Here is a 23,935-nt window from a genome sequence, read left to right on the forward strand (position 1 = left end):
AATCCTTCCCAAATTCCCCCCTCTCTTCTCTCTCTGCTGATTGTGCCTCTGCTGTAATCCCTCGCGCGTGCCATGTGCCTTCATAGGTTCCCCACATCCAGCCGATGGGACAAGGAAGGGGCCCGCATAAAGCAGGCACTTAATGAGTGTATCCTGAATTTATTCATTTATTTTTTAAACATATACATATATATATTTCTAAAGATTTTATGCATTTATTTGTCAGAGAGAGAATGAGAGAGAGAGAGCGAGCAGATATGCATAATAAGCAGGGGGGAGTAGCAGAGGCAGAGAGAGAAGAAGGCTCCCCACTGAGCAGGGAGCTGATCCGAGACTTGATCCCAGGACCTGGGGATCCTAAACTGACCCGAAGGCAGAGGCCTAACCGGATGAGCCCCCCAGTTGTCCCCAAGCGTGTACTGCCTTTAGCTGACGGCAGATGTGATCTTACCTGGGGGTCAGTCTTGGAGTGAAAGGGGCTGGGTCTAAGCTGCAGGCTCAGGTGAGTGCTGCCAACCTGGTGGTGAAGTATTGATGATGGAGGTGGGCCATACGCTGGTGGGGGTGCATGTTTGGAACTTTTCATAAATTTTAAAAAGAGCAGCTATATAGAAAGCTTTATAGAATGGAGAAGGGCACCTCCAAACTTGACTTGAGTCAGCTTCCTCCTGGATGTAAGTTCGTGAGGATAACCGGATGGCTGGAGTCTACTGAGCCTCTGCTACTGCACATTTAGAGGACCTATAAAGTGGTGCTTACTTAATAGAATGCCAGGAAAATTCCCCAAAGGTGAGATTTTTCAGAAATCAGACTTCTGGGATGCATTTTATGGGGGAACTCCTCCATGACTGAAAGAACGCAGGCTATCACCACAGCAGGTCCACGAATGAACAACAGCTCTCGGGTGAATTGTTTTATGATACAGGGTGAAACACAGACCGTGAGCTGTCAGGTACTGAATTTCTTGTGGCTTCGTGCTAGAGTGTTCTTAATGACGTTTCCGCTGTTATTCTTTGGTGAGAGCAACGTGCTTTAAATTCCATCTGTGGTGGTTGGATCGACCATGGCGTCATTTAAGAGACTTAGGGTGTGTCTACACCGTACAAGCTCTCCAGTACATACAAAATGTTCAGTCATTTAGAAGAACTTTCCCGCCTCCACTAATTTGGAACAATAAAAACCAATGCAGGTTCTAAAGAGAAACGTTAGCCTTAAGTTCTTGGGGTTTGGGCTTCAGGAATTACAGAGGAACCACTCAATTGAGTAGTTCATGTATAGGATCTTTCCTCGCTTTGTCCTGCTCAGATCAGAGCCCTAATGTTTATTGTAGCTACCATTTATGAGGCCCTACGAGGTTCAGGCGCTGGCTAGATGCTTCTCATGCATTTCTTCACGTAGCGATTGTCCTAAAACAGCAATTTTTATCTTTGCTTTTCAGATGGAGAAACTGGTAACACGAGGATTTGAACCCACATCTATCTGGCTACCCTGACTACAATTTTTCCATTCTGCTGAAAGCTGGTGGGGACCTGAGTTAGTAGCTCATCTGCTGGTTTTCAAACTGGGTTCTAAGGAACCCTAGGCCCCGGAGGAATAGCTTTAGGAATCTTTGGGGAAGAACTGGGAAGGAGGAAAGGTGGAAGGTGGACACAAAGCTTCATTTCGCTTTTATGGAGCGACCTTAAGTTTTGTTTGAAAACAACGGTTTTGCTACTAAAAAAGTACTCTCATACTCTTGATCTAGTTTAACTTGTTCATGGAAAAGTACAGAACTTGGGGGCCAGAGAGATTAAATGCCTTCCCCAAGACTTTACAGACAGGCCCAGCATTAACTTCAGATGTCCAAGCTCCGCCTGAAGCCACTGGTCTCCCTACATCCTTTATCTTTTCACTTACCAAATAGCGGAGAAAGGGAGAGAGACCTGACTGTTTGCTGACGGAATTCTTCATGCCAAATCGAAGAGCAGAAACCCCTTCACTTCAGTGAGCTGGACCATGTTCGGCCCTTCGGCTCTAAGTCTCAAGTTACTCAACATTCACACTGTGGCAAATTAAAATCAAGTGAGGAATTAAATATGTAATCTGTCTGGATGATTTGGGGCTCTCTTCCGCTTCTCCTGCAAATCCAAGTGGGTCACGAAGGATACTTCTGCAGGAGTCAGCTAGCTACTTCTATAGGCTTGGCCTGACAATACTCTCGCTAGAAGACTGTTCACATTGCCATGTTCATTAAGCCGGTCAAAAGCGCCTCTCTTCCCATGAGCCACAGTATGTGTGGCAGAGATGTTACTCTTCGAGGGGCCAAATATATAGCCAAGGGAAAGCGAACTCCCTTCCCTCCCGAGTGCGAAAGGCTCCCCACCTGGCTCGCTTTCTTGCAGCTGGACCAGCTGCGCTCCACCTGGTCCTCAACCTAATAAGTTTCATTTCCCTGCCAGACCACACAGTCATTGAAACAAGCCGACCGTATCCCACCCTGGAAATCAAGGTACACCTCACCCTCTTGTTACTACAAAGCCTGTCCCCCACAGCCTTTTCTTGTTCAACTCTCTTCCCAAATGCAACCTCTGTGCAGCTCGAAAGGCATGGAGTGTCTTCCTCCCTGGGTGGTTAGGACATGTCACTGACAAGCCCTGTTGATCCCATGTGTACAGTGTCGGATGTCCTGCGTTTGGTCATTCTAGAACCTTAGGTCAGGACTTTCCTCACCGTCGGAGTGAAGAGGAGGTGATCAAAACAATGACCAGACACGAATACTAATACTAAATGGAATTTTCAGAGAACTGGTGCCAAATATCACTTCCTTTGGAGTTTTGCTAAGTGTCAGGCTGTTTGCGAATAGGAATGAATTTTAACCGAAATTATGTCAGCCAGAACTGACCTTTATTAATTTCAAGGCCCTAGAGCTTTCCCATCTGCTCGTTTTAATTTTTATCATTCTCACCTGGAGATTTTTGGGAGCAACAGCATTGTTCTCTTTCCTGAGATGACTTAAGTTTAGCCCTGCCTAACGGCAAAAGAAAAGATGACCCTTCCGTTCCCGTCATTTAAATATTTACTAACTGCATTCTTTCTGTAAAATGTAGCAGAAAGAATTTTTCTCATCTCCACAGACTAGAGATTATAATAAACAGGTCTCTATTTTTTCCCATCTGAAACATTCCAATATTAATATATTTCCAAATTCTGAGCCCTAGAAACAAAGCTTTAGATGTAATTTCTTTTCCTATTCATGAGATTTGCAATAGGAAGGTCATGTTTGTACTAGATTTTGGTTTGAAATTAATCTTCTTTTCTCCTTAGCATTTCTATAGAATCCAGGCACTTCATTATTTAGTCATTTCCAAATATTAAATGCTTGTCATTCTTGAACAACGATCTAATCTTCCCTTTATGGGTGGAGAAACAAAGTTGTGGAACTTGGAAATCATTGCCAGGGCATAGATCACTCTAAAGGTTATGGCTACCGATTGAATTTCTTTCCTCCACACATTCTTGCACTACAAAGTAAAACTGTAAATTGTTTCGTAAGCAGCATGTATGGCATCCTCGGACTATTAGAGAGTATTAACTAAAAGCTCATTTGCATCCTGCCTCACAAGAGAAACTTTATGGGGTAAATAAATATATTCAAACTCCACAACCAAGCTCAGCGCTGAGGCTGTGCTAGGATCACCCCTCCACCCCCTTTTCTGGCCCACGCCTCCTACAGATCAAAATATATTCTTAGTTCAGTTGAACAAGGGTTCATTTAAACCACATCTGCTGCTCATCAAACCTCTATTTTAGGACTGGGGAATTCTTTTTCAGAGATAGATTCTGTCTGGAAGGTCTACGGCAGCAAATAGTCCTCATTAAATTTCACAACATTTTACCAACATATATACAGTACCCGCTTTTATGTGATTATAGAACCCAGGCAAAACCCTGCACCCCCACTTCAAAGGATTCCTCACTTGACTAATTCTAAAGAGTAAATTGATTTTCTCATCATTTGTTGTATTTGACAATAGAAAAGCTGACGCAGCAACATTGCTAACATAACAGCTCATTTCTATTCAAGGGGAAGGAATTTGCGTTAATATTCTTAATGACTGGCATCTTTATGAGAAATGTGAAATCATTTATCCTTAGCAATAACCTGACTAGGATTAAAAAGTACTTGGTACTCAGAACGGAAGTCATCTGTCAGGAAAAATTATTTAGACTGATGCAAATTAACTGAATAAATTGGCTTCCTAATTATGGCGTATATATTCAAGTTTGTTAAAATTGGTTTGAACTAAAGCATTTGGAAAGGATCTTTCAAGAAGTGATCTGACATTCTGTTGGAGGAAAAGATAACACATTTATTTCACATTTCCTAAGGATTTCTGGAAATGATTTAAGAAGCAAGGGCATGTAAATCAAAGGAAAACATTAAGTAAGCACGTGTATGTCTTGCTTATTTGGAACAGTGATAATGCCTTACAGAAAACATGGAGCAGCACGTGCATTGGGGTGCCCTAGATTCCAAATTACCAATAGTGTTTTCCTGGGGGTGGGGGTTGTTTCCCACCCTCCCAAGGCTGGCTTGGGCATGAGCCCAAGGGACCAGGCGAAGAGATGAGCACTTAGGCCGGCCCTAACAAGCAACGTACAGACCAGTCTGTATTCTGTAGGAGTTTCGCTCTTAATAGGCACAGTATTGCACACCAGTTAACAAGTTTTTATTGGAAGCTCAGTCTTCTCTTCCTCGCCAGCTTCACAGCAAAACTTCATTTAGCTTTTTACCCAAAAACCTAGTAAATTGTGGGAAGAAGCACTTCACCAGCATTGGAGATTTAATTAGTCTGGAAAAAAAAAAGGTGTAAATTGCAGGAAAATGTAAACTGCTTTCACGTGATTAATGACTGGGTTTTACCGTTGAGCATTTATATAGAACTTTCTTTTGAGAGACGGTGTTGATTTTCGGAGACAGGCGGACTTGGGTCCAATTCCTAGCTCTACAGGTGTGTAGTATTTTCACCTAGTTCGTTTCCTTATAGAACTAGACCAGCTAAGACAGGAATAACAAAGCCTGAATGTGAATAGCAGCGTCTATCATGTGCTAAGTACGCAGTATGCTTCGGTTTCTTCTCCCTTTTCTGAGTCCTTTAGGGAGTTCCGGTCCTAAGCATGAGTTTGGCATTAATTGCCCCAGTTGAATAAAAAAGATATTCCTTTTTTTCAGTAAGCGTTAGCCAAGGGGTGACCCTGTCAACCGTTGCCTAGGTTTCTATGCTTAAATATGAATATTTAATTATATAAAGGAAAACAATAGGGATCTTTTAAAAAAGGCAATGATTGATAATCATTAACAGTAACATGACTGTTATTGTTGTGACTTCAGCCTGAGGGACAAACAGTTATTCGAGGGATCAGGTAAACGCAGGGTGTTGGGCTTTCTGTTAGAAATCCCTAGAGGGCAGCCTGGGTGGCTCAGCGATTTAGCACCGCCTTCAGCCCAGGGCCTGACCCTGCACGTCAGGCTCTCTGCATGGAGCCTGCTTCTCCCTCTGCCTGTGTCTCTGCCTCTCTCTCTCTCTCTCTCTCTCTCTGTGTCTCTCATGAATAAATAAATAAAATCTTAAAAAAAAAAAAGAAAGAAATCCTGAGAAAGCCTTTGCTAGAAAACAGTGGGTTAGAGAGACGTAGAAAATACGAACAGAGAGAACATCAACCAAGAAATTCAGTGTGTGCCAAATTCAGACGGTCCCCTCCAGTGTTTCTGTGAGCAGGCAAAGAAATAATCTGCACGTAAAGACATAGATGCCTGAGAGAGGAACTGGGGCAAAGCGTAGGAGCACAGATCGGGCCGAGAAGATGGAGAGAACGCAGAAGCTGGGTGGGACAGAGACCTGGGCACACCTGACTGCAGAGCACGCACTCTCTGAGGGATGCTGGCGGAGGACCGAGACAGGAAAAAGCCTCATTCTGCAGAATCTGCAGGTACCCCTGTCTGGAGCTGGCAGGTGCATTAGGAAGAAGAATGAGAGGCTAAGAGCCAGAGCCTGAGGCAAGGATGATGGACAGCAAAGGGAGTGATAATGGGCCGTTCCTGAAAGGAATTGCTCTATGCTTTAAACAGGTGCCAAGCTGAGTAACATGAGTCCTGATATGTGACTGACTTCCATGAATGCAGTTTTTACCGTGAACATCCCTTACCTTGCAGTAAGGTTAAGTGGTGCACCTGAGGTGTCTGTGTGCTGTGATACTATGAGGGGTCAGGACAGGGGTCATATTACTAACAGAGAAAGGAAGAAGGCGGAGCTGGTCTTCTCAGCTCACCTAACGATTCTTATCTGAGGAAAAATATATACAGATGAGTATTATCGAAAACTTTGGAGGGGGAAGAAACCACAAAAGGAAGGGCTGTAAGTGTGGGTTGGAAGAAGAGAGGGGAAACATTACGTTGTATATTCTACTGCTTATCCTGAGCTCCCCTCTTCCCTGACTGGTCTTCCTGTATCATTGCTCAGGGGGTGCCTGTGAGGGCACCTTAGAAAGTCAGATGGGTTCACTTTTTTTTTTCCTCCCAATTGATTACAGCAAAGAGAAAAACCATAAAGTCCAACTAACAGTGCGACTGAGCATCCCTTTTGGTCATATAGACAAGAGATGATAATCTAAGAGGTTGTTTGGGCAGTCAAAAGCCACACCTGTCAGCTTATCGACAGAGCAGTTCAACTTTCCAGGGAAAGACTTTTTTAAAAATGTGGAATTTGTTTTCTTTTGTTATTTCTTCTTTCTGGCTCTGAGAAGGTGTCCTTTACTATAAACCCAAGGTTTGGTGAATTGAACCAATTTAAATTTTAGGTCTTGTGTTTAAGTATTTAGATCATGACTTTTTTTTTTAAGATTTTATTTATTTATCCATGAGAGTCACAGAGAGTGAGGCAGAGACACAGGCAGAGGGAGAAGCAGGTTCCATGCAGGGAGCCCGACGTGGGACTCGATCCAGGGTCTCCAGGATCAGGCCCTGGGCGGAAGGCATTGCTAAACCGCTGAGCCACCTGGGTTGCCCAGATCATGACATCTTAAAAGCTTTATAGAGAGCTCCAAAGATCATTCATTCACTTAGCAAATATTTATTGAATGCTCCCTGTATGTCAGGAGCCACTGTTGATGTAAATAAGATGCGGTACTGCTTTTTCATACTTACGTCTTTCCATACAAACTAAGTTCTTGGAAAAAATTGTCACTAACCGAATTTTAAAAACTACCAGTCATATGATAAGGAAATTGGTTAAACTATCAACCAAGCTTAATGGAAAAAGGAGGATTTAATTAATAATAGAGAGTCTGGAGGTGTCTGGGTGCTGATCTGGTCCCTATGGTCAACCATATCAATCACGTTAGTCAAGCTCTCAGATCCTGTTTCCTTGTTTGCATGATGGGGACTCTAGGTCATAGAGGTATTGAAAAGAATTAAATTAGATAATGTACAGAAAGCATTTACTTGTACATGATAGGTAAGTGCTTAATAAATCTTAGCTGTTATTATAGGTAGTATTAGTAAATAAAACATAGGCATCTTTCTCAGTCATTTTTCTTTAAGAGAATGTTATTTTTTTCTATTACTAAATACAACATGAGCCCCCCAAAATTTAGATATGGTCATTAGGGGTGTGAAAAAGGCACCGCAGCATCAAGAGGATGTATCAGAAAGAGTACTGGTTCCAGAATTTTGGGACTTGTGTATCTGTAGACTATGACTCTGCCATTTAGTAGCTGTGAATAATAATGATACGTTACCTTCATAACCTGTTTCTTATTCTGTAAAATGGGTCCAGTTCTGCCTGTGTTATCTACTTCATTCAAGGAATTATGAGGGTCAGGGATGCCTGGGTGGCTCAGTGGTTGAGCATCTACCTTTGGCTCAGATCATGATCCTGGGATCCTGGGATCCAGTCCCACATAGGGCTCCCTGCAGGGGGCCTGCTTCTCCCTCTGCCTGTGTCTCTTCCTCTCTGTCTCTCTGTGTCTTTCATGGATAAATAAATAAATCTTTTTTAAAGAAAGGAATTACGAGGGTCAAATAAAGGAGGATTGTAAAAATGATTTGCAAAGGATAATATGATAAATAATGAGTTTTCCTGGGCTCTGGTACTGATTATTGGTGACTGATTGGAGAAGTTGTGATTGTGGTTTATAAATACTTTAAGTGGACATTACTTTTCAATTTATAAATAAATAAGTTATAAGTTTGGAGGAAGTGTGGAGAAATAGAAACTCTGGATTCTAGTTCTTTACAAGTGCCTCAGATCAGCTCTATTTGCATCTGTGACTTGCTTAACTCCCCTGGGGCTCTCTAAAAACATTTGTATTTGAAAATAATTACAAACAACCCTCTACTGAGGTATGGGGAGTTGAGTTAACTTATAGAAAAGTGGCAAGAATGACTTACTCAGGTTCATCTGTTGTAATCAATTGGCCCCAATTCCTTTGTCAATTGCTCACTTGCTCTCTCCTCCCCTTCATATACATATGAACACCTCATATATATACACCTCTAAATATTTCTCAGAGTAGATCACCCAAGAATGCAGCTCTGTTTCTAATTCTTTAAAAGGGGCACATATCATTGTATGTGATACATGAATGCTCCACAGGGTTGTCGAAATCCAATAAATGTTTGAGAGATAGCACTGGGGGAAGTATGACTTGCTATATGAAACAAAGGGATGTGTGTTTCCTAAATTGGGAAAAATCCAATTACATAGAACTTCAGAGGACTTGCAAATCATGGGGGGGGGGGGGTACACGCTGAGAAAGTCCGTCGTGTATGTCTGTAACAAGCTGAAGGTGAGAGCTTCCTTACGAGCCTCTATGATGAGTGAGAGAAACAACAAAGATGCTCTCCCACTTTGCCACAGGGCTTTCGAGTTCTAGTCCTCCTGCAAGGACTTGAATCTTTATGCTGTGTTTTGCCTGTGAGCACTTGCCATTTTGGGTGGTATTTTTGGTGGAGATCTTGAGCATGTTTGAGACAAGGTCACAGAAACTCAAGAGCATTTGCTGCTCAATGGCAGGGCTACAAATACAAATAGGAAAAAGGAAAGCATGTTTTACACAAGTGTTCAACGTGCAGGCGTAGTCGAAGACGGTATGAACTAAGTATTGTCATGAACCAGAGAAATAATTTTCATAGAATCCCTTTCCAGTGTTCGCTGTCGTAAAGTTTAGCTCTGTGACAAACAGGTAATCACTCTGCCACATTATCCTTACGTTCTCAGCAGAATTCTCCCTTTCATCAGAAGCTGTAATTCTGGTAAGTTTGATTTCTTTATAATTCCAACCAGATTTGCGATCTACATTCTCCAGTGGAGTGAAATACGACTAATAACTTAAAAATATTTGTAAAAACACTGCTTTTCCGGTCACATATTTCTTTCATTGCCCTGAAAATCATAATGGCTTCCTTTAGATACTTACAACAACAATGAAAAAAGGAAGTCTAGAACACGTTTTAGAAACAAAACTTTTTCAAAAAGTCCAAACCACACTTAAGCATTCTAAATTAATCTTTTATTTTGAGTTATTAAATTGTTATTCTTTATAATACAACACAAAAAAAGTAAGTTAATGACTAGGAAATACATTTATAATCCAATAATGATTGATTTTACCTCCTTTATAAATAAATCAGTTTTAAACATAAATTATACAGATATATAACGGGATATGCACTCATGTAATTTATTAAACTATGAAGACTATTGCTCTTAGATTTCTCGTGGGAAAACTCCAGTACCTGAGTAAGAAGTTCAGATGTTTATTTCTCAACGAGGTGATGTTTCTGAGGAACAGCTCAACTGTTCTAATGCAACAGGTTTCCCTAATATTGAGAAAATGTGATATATTTGGAATCACTTGAAGCATGGAGCAGTGAAATAGGAGTTAGAAAACATGAATTCTAATGCTGATTAGTCCATTTATTAATTCTTTACACGTGGGCTTGTCCTCTCTCAGATTCAGTTTTATGTGGTACGGAAATGGCGTATCCACTTTGCTTACCCAAATATTGCAAATTCCAATGATTTAGTTCAACTAACATTTTCCTCCAGTGTTTTGAAGGAATAACGATTACTTTGTCATTGTCCTGTGGATAGCACCCTTTTAGCATAGGTTAGAACATACTTCCACAAAGAAGGTTCTCTATACTAAAGCTACATAACTTGCATCGGTAGCAACGGTGCTTGGGTATTTGTGTGAGAATGGATTTTCTGCAGGGAATATGCCTGAACGACAAATGCTTTTTCTGGTATTGTTCCAGTCTCAAGAATTCTCTACAGTACCTGATTATTCATCATGGCACTCAGCAAGAAGGTCCATGGTCACAAACAAAGCTGGGCTCATACCTTCACATTCTTGTTAGGTCCTAATGTACAATTGACACGTGAGCTCCCTCTGTCCTGGAAGATTTAACTGACTTGCACTCCTTGGTGAAACCTAGCTTGTAGTAGTTTCTATGGTAAAAATGACTTTTGTGATTTTAGGCAGGTCGCTCAATAGCCCCAGGCCTCAGTTTCCTGGATTTTATTTAGATGATCTCTAAGGAATACCTCTAACGTTCTGTGTTTCTATAGTATTTTATATATCTTTCCTGGAAAATCTATTCATAATTCTCAATTATTTTTAACAACTACAAGAAAAAGGATCCAGTAGCTTTGACAGAATGTGTGTTAACTTCCCTTTTCTTTTGTGTAATTTAAAGCCTGTCATCGGACTGGCTAATTGTCCTCCGACTGAGAATTCAGCTCCTAGCCAAAGAATTTTTACAATCAAAAAAATACTACAAAATAAAAAAAAGAGAGAGAGAGAAAACCAGGATGATTTACTACGGAGTTTATAGGGCATTTTAATTTATGCTATGCAGCAGATAGTGAATATATTCATTCAGATGACACAAGTCTATATATCTGTCACTATCTCTGAAATTCTTGTCTAGCCATAATTTTACAGGTCCTTAGAAACGGAATTGTCACAAACTCCTCAGTTCAGCTCTCAACAGAAATTAATTGATAACATAGAATCCTGAGTGGCTGGCATGTGAGTGACACCCAGCTATACAATTTCACATCTAATCAAGGAAGATGGGAATTCGAGTTGGCCTATTGTCTATTTGAATCTGTTTCTGGATGGAATCCAGCTGGCTCAAATGCAGCCCTGGAAAGTGATGTGGGCAGAAGATGGAAAAAAAAAAATTAAGCCAGAGAACCAGCACATAAGATAGTGCCTTTCACATTATCAAAGAATTGCCTAGTGTAACTGTGGATTTGCGGCTGATTAGTTTGCTAAAATTTCTCAATAACCAAAATGCAATTTTCTATCCCAGTTGTCCTTAAAAATCTATGAAGAATAATAATAAATGCAAAATTGTACCTAATCAAGAGCTAAAATTATATGACAAGAGTTAAGTGGTGAGAGGGCACCGATGAGAAGGCATAGTTCTATTATTGGAAGAGTTGGGGAAAGAAAGCTCCATAGAAGGAATGGGGGTGATTTTTCTTCAAGAATGGGTGAAATCTGGAGATTCGGAAGCAGGATGGGAGGACAGCCCCAGCCCAGAACACGGTATGAGCAAATGCTTAGTAGTAGTAAGTGATGTAAATTCAGGAGCTGCCATACCAGCTTGGCGAAGAGCAGAAAGTATATGCGGAAAACGGGGTGGTTATAGTGGAAAAGATTATGCAGGTCCCTAAATGCTGATATTTTCTTTAAACTGGATGCTGTAGAAAATTGAAAGATGGCTGTTTTAGGGTAATAGCGTGACAAGGGGAAAGAGCGCTAAAGGAAGGTAGTGTAACGGTGGAATGTAAAATGAGTGGGAATAAGAAAAAGATAAAGAACAGAGCTCAAATTAGAAGCATGAGGTGAGGCAAATCTGGATTAAAGTCCTTCTCCTTCCCCCCCTCCCCCCACCATGCCTTTCAGTTTCAAGGAGAATGTTTTATTTATTTAGGCTTGTTATAAGGGAAGAGCAGAGTTTGCCAGTAAAGAATAATGTAATCTAGATGGGGGGGGGGGGGGAGCAACATGTTCCCCAAAGGTTAACTGCCATGCTCAGCATCACAATACCAATAGTAGCCAAGTTCTAGAATCTAGGTTTTCGATGTTTTTTTTTCCACTCTACGACCGTGCCTCTTTTTCCTAACTATAACACTACTGCCATTATTCAGTGAATTTCACTTCATTGCTAGTAACATTTAAACTTATTACCTGCCCAGCATGAAATATGATTTACCTGAAGCCAATGAGGCAGTCCAGTGGCATACTCTAAGCTTCCATAGGGGTTATGATAGTGGCAGAAGCGACTGTTTGAACATCTCCGGTTCCACTTCTGAGACTACTACAGTGGTTGATCAGAATGGTAGATCAATGACAGATAGCTCTTTTTGGAGCAAAATGCCTAATGAAAATAACAATTGCTATTCATGAAGCATATAGCATATTTTCTCTCTGTTTTTTTTTTTTTTGTGTGTGTGTGTGTGTGTCAAAAAAGTGGCTCTCCGACAGAGCATATTTTGACTAGATTCATATTCTTCCCTCTTCCTCACTACTAAATCTTATTATTATTATTATTATTTTACAAAAACCACATTTCTATTCAAGATACCTTTTCCCTCTAGACAGAGCTAGAGGTAGAACATGTAGGAGTAGAATCCTGAATTGAAATCAGAATTTAGATGGTCTGGAATTAAGAAGTTTAGGAATATCAGCTCATGTTCCATACCCCAGTCCCCAGTGCAAGCACACCTGCCCATTGGCCTAAGGGGATACCAGGTGAAGAGATCTGACTTGATCTTAAACTTGGCAGCAAAGCCCAACTTTTGTGCTTGCTGCAGATGATGTTTATCGATCTAACTATGGCTCTTGTGTATTATATCTTTTCTCCTTGGTTCATTAAACTGGATGCCTCATGAAGTACCAATTAAATCATTAGCCATTAATAGCTTTCAAATATAAACTGGCTTATGCCAATTAGACCATCATGCATGGCAACCCTGAATGAGAAATGGATTACAGGTGCTGTTACTTAGGCTGGCATTTCTCCCATAGGAACCAGGGAACATGGTTCAGAAAACTCAGTTGAATAAAATAAAACAGGCCAAAGTCTTCATTAAAAACTTGAATAGCACCCAAGTCTCTTTTGAGGAACCAGAATGCTGTCAAGTCTCCACAGGTCAATGCTATCCCCACAAATTTCTAGTAATCAGACTACATTTTAATTCCAAATCTTGCTGACTCAAGTAGTGCATTCTTTCAATCATGCTGCCTCTCAACACTTAATGCCAGAGATTGCAATGGCAAATACAATCTTCTACTTGCAATAAAATTATATTTACTCCCCAAACCTTTCCATTGATCTAGTATAAGGAAGTGACTAAAGCATGACTCTCCTATTTTGAAGAGGATCTTAACATGAAATATGACTGAAACAAATAAAATAAAAAGGCAAAGTGAGAGGGGATAGAAAGAAAAGTAGGAGATGGTATGGGGAAACCTTTCCCAAATCTCAAAATTAAGAATGATTTGTCTTTGTAGTGAATAAAGAAGAAAGGTCTAAAAAAAAAAAATAATAATAATAATAATAAATAAATAAATAAATAAATAAAAAATAAAGAAGAAAGGTCTGTATCATTTGTAAAATAAGTCATTCAGACATTCTGAAAAAGGATGGCCGACTCAGCTCTTCTAAATTAGAATCTGAAGGTTTGTGAACAGAAGCAACTTAAATATTTCATTTCTTCTTGCCTCTAGACTCTTTAAATTATATGTCCCTCTCCACCAGCATTTTCTTAATTGAGAGAAGAGAATTATAGGTATTTAACAGAGGTAGTTTGTTATTCTGAGTTGAAATTTCATTACTTCCTCCAGAGTTTAAAAACACTAGAATAGTTATTTGACCAGCCATTTTCTTAATCTGAGAGAAGATCCCTTTTATCTAAGGAGGAATTAAAAAAAAAATATATGGATTCTATCTTTTGTATCATCGATGATCAGGAAATTCAAGTTCATGTTTAAATTACATTGTTGGGCATTTATATGCACATGTTTGCCATGTTTTCATTATAAAGTTTTTTCCCTTTCAAGGCTATTAATTTACAGATACCATACAGGCATTTATTCCATAATGACCATTGTCATTTTCGAAATTTATGGTACTGCAAAATGAAATTCTACTTCCAGCACCCCCACTTTCTTTAGGGGGTGGTGTCACTATTCCCGTTTGTGGGGTTTGAAAGCTCAAGGTCATCTTTGTCACTTGTCTTTTCTTTGTCCTCTATTTGACCAATCACCAAGTTGTTGATACTGTTATTTATTTCTTCATAATGTTTCTCCACTCAACCGTTCCTCAACATCTCAACATCATCACTGGGACTAGGCAACCTTTTTTTCTTTTCTTTTTTTTTGACTTTTGGTACCCTCCCAATTGTCTTTTTCTCTTTCAGTCTCTCTCTCTCTCTCTCTCTCCTCATTCTTGAAAAACCTACTGTTTAAACTTCCTAAGGCACCAGTTTAACTATAAAGTCTAACCTGTCTACTTGACGTGTCAGAACACTCTAGAAGCTAGCCTAATGTAGCTCTCTGTGACATGATTAAGACAAGAGAGCAGAGTAGAGGCATCAAAGGACCACACTCTTCCTCTTCCTCTTCCTCCTTGCTCTTCTATCACTCCTCTTTTCTCCCTTTCTCCCTCCCTCTCTTCCTTCTTGTCTTTGCCTAGCACCTGCCTTCATTGTATCCCCAAAGTGCATCTATGCAAATGTGCTGATTCAAAAATGTTGTGTTTTAATGTGAAATTGACAGGCTGGCTTAAGTTCAAGTCCTCACTGAAGCGGAGCTTTCCACGGTCTTGGAAAAAGAGCTGTGGAGCGCTTACTGTGGTCTGCGCCCTGTGTGAAGCATCTTACTTTTATTATCTCATTTAACCTTCATAACAACCCTTTGTGGTAACCATATCTCCATTTTATGGAGAAGGAGACTGAATCAAAGAGAGAGTAACTGTGTGTGGACCCCACACAGTTTGTAAAGATGGAGATGAATCACTGCTCTCATTCATCTACTTAAGGACTTTGAGCAGTCTTGCCTGGCTCAAGTTCCTGCTCCTCCAATAGGGGGCTCTGTTGGTGTCCTTTATATTTAATTAGGACAAATAATTGATACTTAATCACCACATTCTTTGCATTACTACTAAACAATTGTACAATTGTTTGTGTGCATGTCTTCTCCTCACAGCTAAATTAGATATTCCTTCAGGGCAAGGATGGTGTCCCATATTATTTTGTGTTTCTCTCCAAACTGGTATAGAAATACACAGAAAGCTCTCAAATACATATGGAATAAACGAATTAACGAATCAATGGAGCTTTCTTAAACCTGTTCCTTTTAGTTGTGATTCTATTTAGAAGGTGCACTGTGGCTATTCCTTTGGGCATCAACTCAACTGCTCAAAGGTAATTTAAGCTGTTTGATATTGAGTATATCCTCCAAATCTCTTTTACTAAATATAGAAACTATAATGAAAAAGACGATGACAACACATGTGAAGCCTCTAGGTGTCTCAAATAACAAATATTACATTGCCCATGCTTTTATTCATCTGCTATATTCAGAACACTTTCTTCCTCTTAGCAGCATGAAGCTCTCAAGAGGAAAAAAAGAGCACATGATTTGCAGGGGCCTCTGCTGGGATGCATTTCTTATACATGAAAGTTAAAAGCTGAAGGTTCAAGAATATCTGGATGCAATGCCAAGCACATCTGTTTACTCGGGACTTCTATTCAGGGGAAGATTGATTATTGGCAGGTGAAGGTTAAGGGGGAAGCTTTAAACTGGCAGGAAGTCTATTCAGAGGACATGTTATATTATAGAAAGGTGATTTTGGTGCTAAGCCATATTAGTGATATGAGTTTGAAGATAATATCCACAGGTGCACACTTCTAAATTAATTTAATAAACACACACTTGGCATGCAGTTAATCTTTTCTCACCATGACTCTGGGTATAACTAATATCTTATAAGAGTCTAACTTTCGATTTAATTTTAAATTAATATAGCAAGTGTTATAACAACATAAATGAGCTATAACAACACACCACAAAATTGGACAATCGACCAAACTCTCTGCAATTCAGATTTCTATTTTATTAGGAGTGTTCTATTATTGCTCAGAAAAGTGGGACAGACTCTTAGGCTGGTATGTTTTAGGCTTGTTTCATCAAGGGAATGGATTCAGAAAGATTTTCTTTGAGTGTCTGAGACAAATTTATCTTAGGTTCTTTACGAAGTGAAAAAGTTCATACAGTATTAGCTCCATTTGCAGATGGGAAAAACTGTAACACAAAGTCATGCTAGTTCTGGATTTCAGTTAATTATGGCAACAGAACTAGTATCAAAGAAGAGCAATCTGTAGCTGAACTGAAGATCGGGGCAATGCCAACAACAAAAAATAGATTAAAAGCGAGGAGGACACAACAGAAGCAGAAATACGTGAAGGTAGATAAGAAATCTACGTCAGAGGCAATGGCTTAAGAATAGAAAATTCAACCATTGTAGTTGTATAGCATACACGGATATGTGAAAAAACAAGTCCCTATCATACTACGGTACTCTCCTACAAAAATGTCGAGGCTTGCTCATGAGTTTATTACCCAGATGAACTTTAGAATCCTTATTTTACATTCAAGCAGAGTCATCTGCGCTCTGGCCAGTTCCCAAACTCTGCTCCCACTGCCAGCCATCTAACCTTGTGTGAAAATTTGATTAGTATTACACAAAATGTGTAGATTAATTTTGGGACACTTCACCTCTTACAGTGAGTCTTTTTTTTTTTTTCCACTCAGAAACATAGTGTGTCTGTTCATTTATTCAGCATAGCATTTTAATATCAACCTCACCCACTACAGTTAGGTAGTGGCATGTCTGAGTCCCTTGGATTCACATTTTTAAAAATGTAGAAATAGTGTCTTACGCATTTGTAGCTCTGTGGTTAAAAAGAAAATCAGAGTATAAGTAAGTTTTACTTTTGAAGATGAAGAGCTACATTTTTTAAAAATTAACAAGGTTTAACACATTATTGTGCAGTAGTACAAGGAGCATGTATTTTGAGGGCAAGAGAACGACGCTGGTTGTTGCAGCTGAGATGAGGTCAGGCATCTTAACTGTTAATGGAAGTTTCTATAGACAAGTTTGCTGGAGAGGAAGGGATCTCCAGAAATACTGCCTTGCCCTTTATCTTAGAGGAGTTCCAGTTTCTTTCCTCTCCGTGGCCTGGGGCAGGTGCAGACCAGATGATCAGGATTGAAAAGACTCCCCTTTGATCTATTCCAAGATCCTGAGAACTGCAATTGAATGACCAGTGTCCGCGGACACGTTTGTGAGGTGGCGTCGTTCAATGCTTTGTGAGACGATTTCTCAGATAGAAGGCTCAGTGTGCGATAGTGGGTGCAGAGTCAGGGAACAGAACAGAGCTCGGGCAGATTGATTTCCACTTTCTGTGAAATTTGGTTTGGGGGTGAAGGATGGCAAAGGTCCAAGCCCCTTGCTTTGTCTAAAGGGTTATCTTGCTTTACCAATTACTTCTGGAAGCTTGACCTGACTCCTACGATGTTTTGCCAAGTTATTATTTCTTTCTAAATAGTGGGCCAGGAGGAAGGAAGAGGAGCACATGACCCTTTGGTGAATGCAACTCCCTGCTGGGGTCCCCTGCTCCCACTCTTTGTTTCCCCAGCAGCGCTGCAGCCCAGGGCCTGCTCTTTGATTATCCTTTACCACAGGGCCCAGGACTCGGCTCCTCCCTGCAAAGTGTATTCAACTGTCACCATTGTCCCCATAGATCCATTAACTCAGTTCCTCCAAACTCCTAATGCCAAAAGCGCCCACCCCCTCCATCTCCTTTTCCCTACCTCTGCCCAGCCTCTCCCTCCTCCCTTACCTCTCCCTCTCCATCTCTCTCTGCCTCCACCACTCTTACTCTCTTGAGCTGTCTTCCCCTTCCCCCTGCCTTTGGTGGCAGAAAAGCCTAAAGACACAGCACAAATGCATGAAATTAACGACTAACATAAGCTGAGATGAACACATTCATGCAGCCTGGATCCATGTCTTCCCACCAACTTTCTTTCTCTCCCACTTACTGCGCAAGCGCCAAGCCTGCTTTACATGTTTTCTTCATATCGTCCTCAAGGTAAGTCGCTCAGTCTCTGTTTTACAGAGGAGGGGGTTGAATGGTAAGTCACCTGTTGGAGGCCACTCAGCTGCTGAGAGGTGATCCTTGCATGAGAACACAAATCTGGGAACGCCTGGGTGGCTCCGTGGTTGAGCATCTATCTGCCTTTGGCTCTGGTTGCGATCCTGGGGTTCCTCCGGGGAGTCTGCTTCTCCCTCTGCCTCTGTCTCTCCCTGTCTCTCTCTGTGTAACTCATGAATAAATAAATAAAATCTATTAAAAAAATAACAAAAATCTGTCTGAACCCAAAGACTGTACTCTTCTGCCAAAATCATCGTTGAAATTTTATACCACCAGGGGCAGCTATAAGATGTAATTTCTACCATCATTAGAGAAAGCTGAAATAGATGGCGATCTGTCATTATAATACATTTAATTTGGGGCAATAATTTCACAACTGTTTAAGTGGAATTTTTTTCTAAACTACCCCAAAATACAACCGGCTAAGTGTCATCTTTTTTTTCTCTTCCTTCTCATGGATGGAGAAGGCTATTAGAGCTGGTAAAGAGTTCTAAAGTGGGATAACCAGAGAGAAAAGTGCCTCGCATGTTTGAATGTCTCTGTGAGCTAGTCCACACACATTTATCAGTGTCTTCTGTGGGCAACAAAAGTGGACCAAGCCAGTCCCTGTTTCAAGAGACTTCACTCTACCTGAAGAGTCAAGGGATTAAAATGGCAACGTGGAAGACAAGAAGAAGGTGACTGTGCTCAGTGCAACCCACAGAGCTAATGGTCCACTTCAAGGGAAGGAAAACATCCATGAGACGTGGTAATCAGGAGAGGCTTCTCAGAGGAGATGGGACTTAAGCTGATATTCTGAAGAATGAGTTTAGAGAGGTGATGAGGATGGTCTACACACTATCTCACAAACGTAGAACCGGAGGGAACAGGGCCCATGAGGACAGACTCTCATCTTGCAGACAAGCTAGAAAACCAGAGTGGTTGGGTTAAGAGAAGAGACCAGGAGGGGGTGGGAGCTGAACAGACCACCTGGGGAGAACAGGAGACTTGTGCTCCGGTGTTGATTTGGTAGAAGACATGGTCTGAAAGTCGGGACCAAATAACAGATGGCCAGCGTATCATGTGAACTTCATTCTGTGGGTAACGAGGGCCCTCATAGCAGTAATTCTCAGCTCAGAAACGCTTTGACGGAAGCAGAGTTTTAGGAAGCTCAGTCTGCCATGGTGGACAGAAGAGGGAAATGGAGGCAAGAGGACCTGCTAGGAGGCTGCTGTAATGACCCACATGTGACTTGATTGTTGCACTGGAGCCGTGGCTGTGGGCCAGATGTGAGAGATGTTCTAAAAGGAAGGCCTCACGGAATTTGACGACAGATTAGCCATGGGGGTGAGGGTGATATTAGAGAGGGAAAAAAAAAAAGCTAACAGGCTAATTCCCCTCCTTCCCAGCATATTGAGATAGAATCGAAAATATTTTAAATAGGAAACACATTTCAGGACAAACTTTTCCCAAAAAATATCTTCTTTCAAATGCCTCCCCCCACCCAAGGATCTAACCTAAAGTAAAGGTAAATTCACCATATGACCATAGAATTAATTTCATACATGGGCTTCTTTTCCCTCAAAGTCAATAATGATGATAAAAATAATCTATTAGAGTCAGCACCTTAAACATTTTAATCCCCTTAAACATACTCCATGCTCTCTACGCAAAAATACTGTACAGGGAAAAAAGAACCAGATGTCTTGACCTGACCCACTGGTTGGCCTCATCCACATGGCAATGGTTGGAGAAAGCTCCACACTGAGCATCGCACACCTTGTTTTATGGATTTGAAAAGAGTCAACCATTTTCAATCTAAAATACAAAAGAAGCAAACCCCTGTGCATTCCCCCGTGGATACAGAGTTGGGAAAGGAAATGCAAAGTGTCACACTTGGCACTTGTCTGTCTCTAGTATTAACTTCACAATGGAGATGACCACAACAATCCGCCTGAAGTCACATACATTTCCTTAGAAGGCAACAGAGAAGAGCCCTTTTAATTCTTTGATGAAGGTTCCCACTCATGAGCTAGCACGAGTTCAGTGAATATTTGGATTCGTGTATTTTAGTTTTTCACTCCACCGTAAAAGTGGCTTTTGCAACTTACTGAATCGAGCTTTCAGATGGCTTTTCGCCTCTGAGATACCTCACTGCGTGCCTAGATAGCAGGATGCATCAACAGTGCAAATGGAGATCTGCACTCCGGGTTATTTTTCCCTTCACTGGGAGGGCCAGCCTTGGTGTTCAAACACTTTTACAGCTGTTGCGACACTGATGGGAACTTCATGTGTGTTACCAGCGCAAGTGCTGTCAGGAAGAAACCAAATGTCAAACGGAGGTATGTAGAAGTCACCATAAATATGTCTCTGAATGTTTACCATCTGGAACCGTAGATTTAGATTTTGACAAGCAACTGGGATTGCCCTGTGGGCATTGTCTTTTAAGCAGAGCCTTTTTGTTGTGCTAAGTAACTTCTTATTACTTTAGCTTTGTTGGGGGGGGGGGGTGGACGGCGGTGGGGGGTGTGACACACCACTTTGCCTTCTCAAGGTGTGAATTTATTATTTCTTAACACTCCCTTTTTTGTTTCCATCCTGCCTAATCCTGTATACAATGGACTTTTGGGGAGGGAGGGGGTTTCCTCCCTGATTGTCAAAGTCCTGGGCAGGCAGCCTGGTGGTCAGTCTGCAACGTGAATGACATCTGCTGTGGGGCTCCCATGGCTAAAGGGAACGTGCCTTTGTTAGATGCCATCGCATCGCATCTCCGTCCTGTGGGGAGAAACTTTACTTTCTTCCGAAATACTTCTGTGATACTGAGAAATGGCATCGGCGGGCAGCACGGATACCTGCTACAGGCTGGGCATGTAGTCCTAATCCTAATAGAACCCGAGATATTAGTTTGCCTCTCTGTCTTTATTTTTTTAAGCCCCAGTTCCATTGTAAAGCCATAATGGAATGACTGGAATTCCAGAAGACTTCAGCTTATGAACTTAGTCCTATTTGGGTTATGTAATATTGGGAATCAGATAATACCCGGTCATAATAAGTGCCTGGTTATTTATGAGGTTACTTTCTCATTGAAGGCTTTGAGACTCCAAGCAGAGAACACTCTGAATGGCAACTAAACACCAGACTGAAATATTGTCTTAATCAAAACTTTTTAAAAAGAAGATTAAAAAGTTATCAACCGTCTGGCTGCAAAAAAAAAAAAAATGTACACTGCAACTGGAAACATAATTTTACAGGCATCCTTACGCAGTTGAATACAAAAATCACAGAGCTCTAGCCATAAATCCTGTTGTTCAGCCTATTAAACAGCTCCTATTTCAGAATAGCTTATATACAGTTTTATTCATTGAATTTCTCACCTGCAAAGGGTAAGGGCAGTGTTGGGTTTCTCTACCAAATGTGGGAGTCCAGTAGGAGCAAGAATTCTTGAGTACCACAGGTATATGACCATGGACGTAGGAGGGCAAGTCTGTCAGGGTGCAAAAGAAGTAACTCATTGACTCACCTAGCTCCACCAAAAATGTGAAAAATGAAGATTTTTATTTTTTGATCCCTGTAAAAACAAGGCATCGATTTGAAAGGCCTTCTTTATATTACAAATTAAGTGTAGCATATACACCCCATTGTTACATTCGGTTCCATTTAATTTTGGTGGGTGCTTTTGGCAGATTGGTTACGTTAACAGCTACTCACATATATGACGACAACACATTTTATGTTGCTCAGGCACCGGATGACCATTAATTTCCAATGACTAATTTATAATTAAAACCTTTTTTTAATGTTTGTTTATAACCCAGCCAGAAAATCTATTTCCATTTAATTAACACTTCAGATAGCCTGTTTAAAACCTATAAATGTAGTGACTTTAATGATCCTTTACAGAGATGCTACTTTAGTTTTCAATGACTTGTAAAACTTTCACAAACAGATCTGCAAATGAATTACCTCCATCTGCTCCCCTGCAGCTGCAAGAGGATAAACTCCGTTAAAGAGCATTTTCCTACTTCCTCCTTTTCTGCTTTTCTTCCAGCTCTAAGCATTTTTGTTTTAAAGCCGATCTATCAGCTGCTCAGAGGGCAGCCTCTTCTCTTAAGGAGTTTCCAATCTCCAATTTTTTTTTGCTCAAAAACACTTGGGTCCATCACAAATCAGACACAATGTACGTTTTAAAAACCGGTTAAGGAAGCATTTCCATCTCTGCCAGCAACTCAGATATAGACTCTGGAGAGGATCTTTAGAAACTGAGTAGTAAAATGCAACAGTTTGAAAGTGAATTTTAATTCCGACAGCTAAAATAAATGCTTTCTTGGCCTGATCCGTCCTCTCTGAACGATTTAGAGCTCCTGTTTGGAGTAGGGAACGAGGATCTGAAAGCGTACAAACACTGCTCCAAAAGACGTTTTCTTAGCTACACCTTCAAGAGCGAGGCATGAGGAGTGTTAGTTCTATAAAGACAGCCAAGCACCAAGCTACGCTCAGTGTTATCTGTCCGCCGTACAATAGCAGCATTGATAGGATGGCAACAACTTGCTTTGACAAGTGCTGTGCTAGCATTCCATTCAGAACTATGTTAAGAGACAGAGAGAGAGAGAGAGAGAGAGAGAGAGAGAGAGAGAAGCATTCAGTGTCTTTTACTTTACCTGAAAAAACTGCCTTTCTTGTGGCTGCAGAAAACGAATTCCTCTTCTTCCCAAAGCAAAGTAGTCCTCTTGCCTGCAACTCTCACTTGGAGAAGACCACACAGCTCCAGCAAGGCAGCCTTCCTGCGCCTAATCCCCACTCGAATGTGATGACACACACTAACCCCAACCATCTGGTGAAACACGTCCTCAAGCACTCAGCACAGTGGTGTGTCAAGACGGGCTGCCCAATCCAATTGCTGGGGCTGGGTGGCTCTCACGGGCTGGAGGCTGAGGGCAGGACTGGAGCTGGAGGGCTGAGAACTCCCAGGCAAGTAACCTGAGATTTCAGAGAGCCAGGACGGCTGGGGAGAGAAGTGGGAGGTGCTAAAGGGAAGGTGGAGGGAATGACTTATTCTGGGGGCCAGTTGTGCGTTACTTTTCACAACTCCTGGGGCGCCCCCTCCATCCCCCCCAACCCCCCCCCCCCCCCCAGGGATGACTGGGACCCGCCGAGGGACGCCACAGAAACGCTAAAAACCTCTCCCTGCCAACCTGGTGAGGGCAATGTTCTCAGCGAGGCGCCCTCCCCACCACCCCCACCACCCCCACCGCCCCGCCACCACCCCCAGGAGATAAAAGATTCATCCTGACATACTGATGGAGTGCTAATGTAGGAGTAGTTTGCACTGAAATGTGACATCTACATTTTGAGATCTAAACTCCTACCTTCCTTTGATTAGCTCATGGCTGCCTCCAACATTCCAGGGAGGAAGGAGGTGGGGGTATGGCTAAGAGCACAAACTTGTCTATTCCCACATACAGCTCTTCACTGTTTGCCACAGGCTGAACTTCAGAAATAGTCAATGAAAATCATTTTGGTTTCTACTCATGCAAACTAGCACACACTCCCATAGATAGAGGTGGCTTTTTTAATCACTTGCTGCTTTCACAGACATCTCTTTGTAAAAGCACTTGGTACCAGAGGGCTGCACTCTGTCATTGATTATTTTTATTGGCTTCTAGTTAATTGCACTTATAATG

General features: G+C 41.3%; 1 protein-coding gene across 4 annotated transcripts in view; it reads right to left on the reverse strand.

Annotated features, from left to right (window-relative positions):
- Nucleotides 1-23,346, reverse strand: part of SULF1 (sulfatase 1) — a 175,546-nt gene extending 152,200 nt beyond the window's left edge. For 2 of the 4 annotated variants that reach the window (XM_041769180.1, XM_041769177.1), the window contains exons 1-2: nucleotides 22,913-23,346; nucleotides 21,629-21,738 (exon numbers count right to left, since the gene is read on the reverse strand). The gene's annotated coding sequence lies outside the window, so the exon portion shown is untranslated. The remainder of the gene's footprint in view (nucleotides 1-21,628; nucleotides 21,739-22,912) is intronic. The other 2 variants (XM_041769182.1, XM_041769176.1) reach the window with 1 other exon arrangement.
- Nucleotides 23,347-23,935: the final 589 nt, after the last annotated feature.

The sequence above is a fragment of the Vulpes lagopus genome, chromosome 9 (genome assembly GCF_018345385.1).
Source record: "Vulpes lagopus strain Blue_001 chromosome 9, ASM1834538v1, whole genome shotgun sequence".
NCBI classification, from domain to species: Eukaryota; Metazoa; Chordata; class Mammalia; order Carnivora; family Canidae; genus Vulpes; species Vulpes lagopus.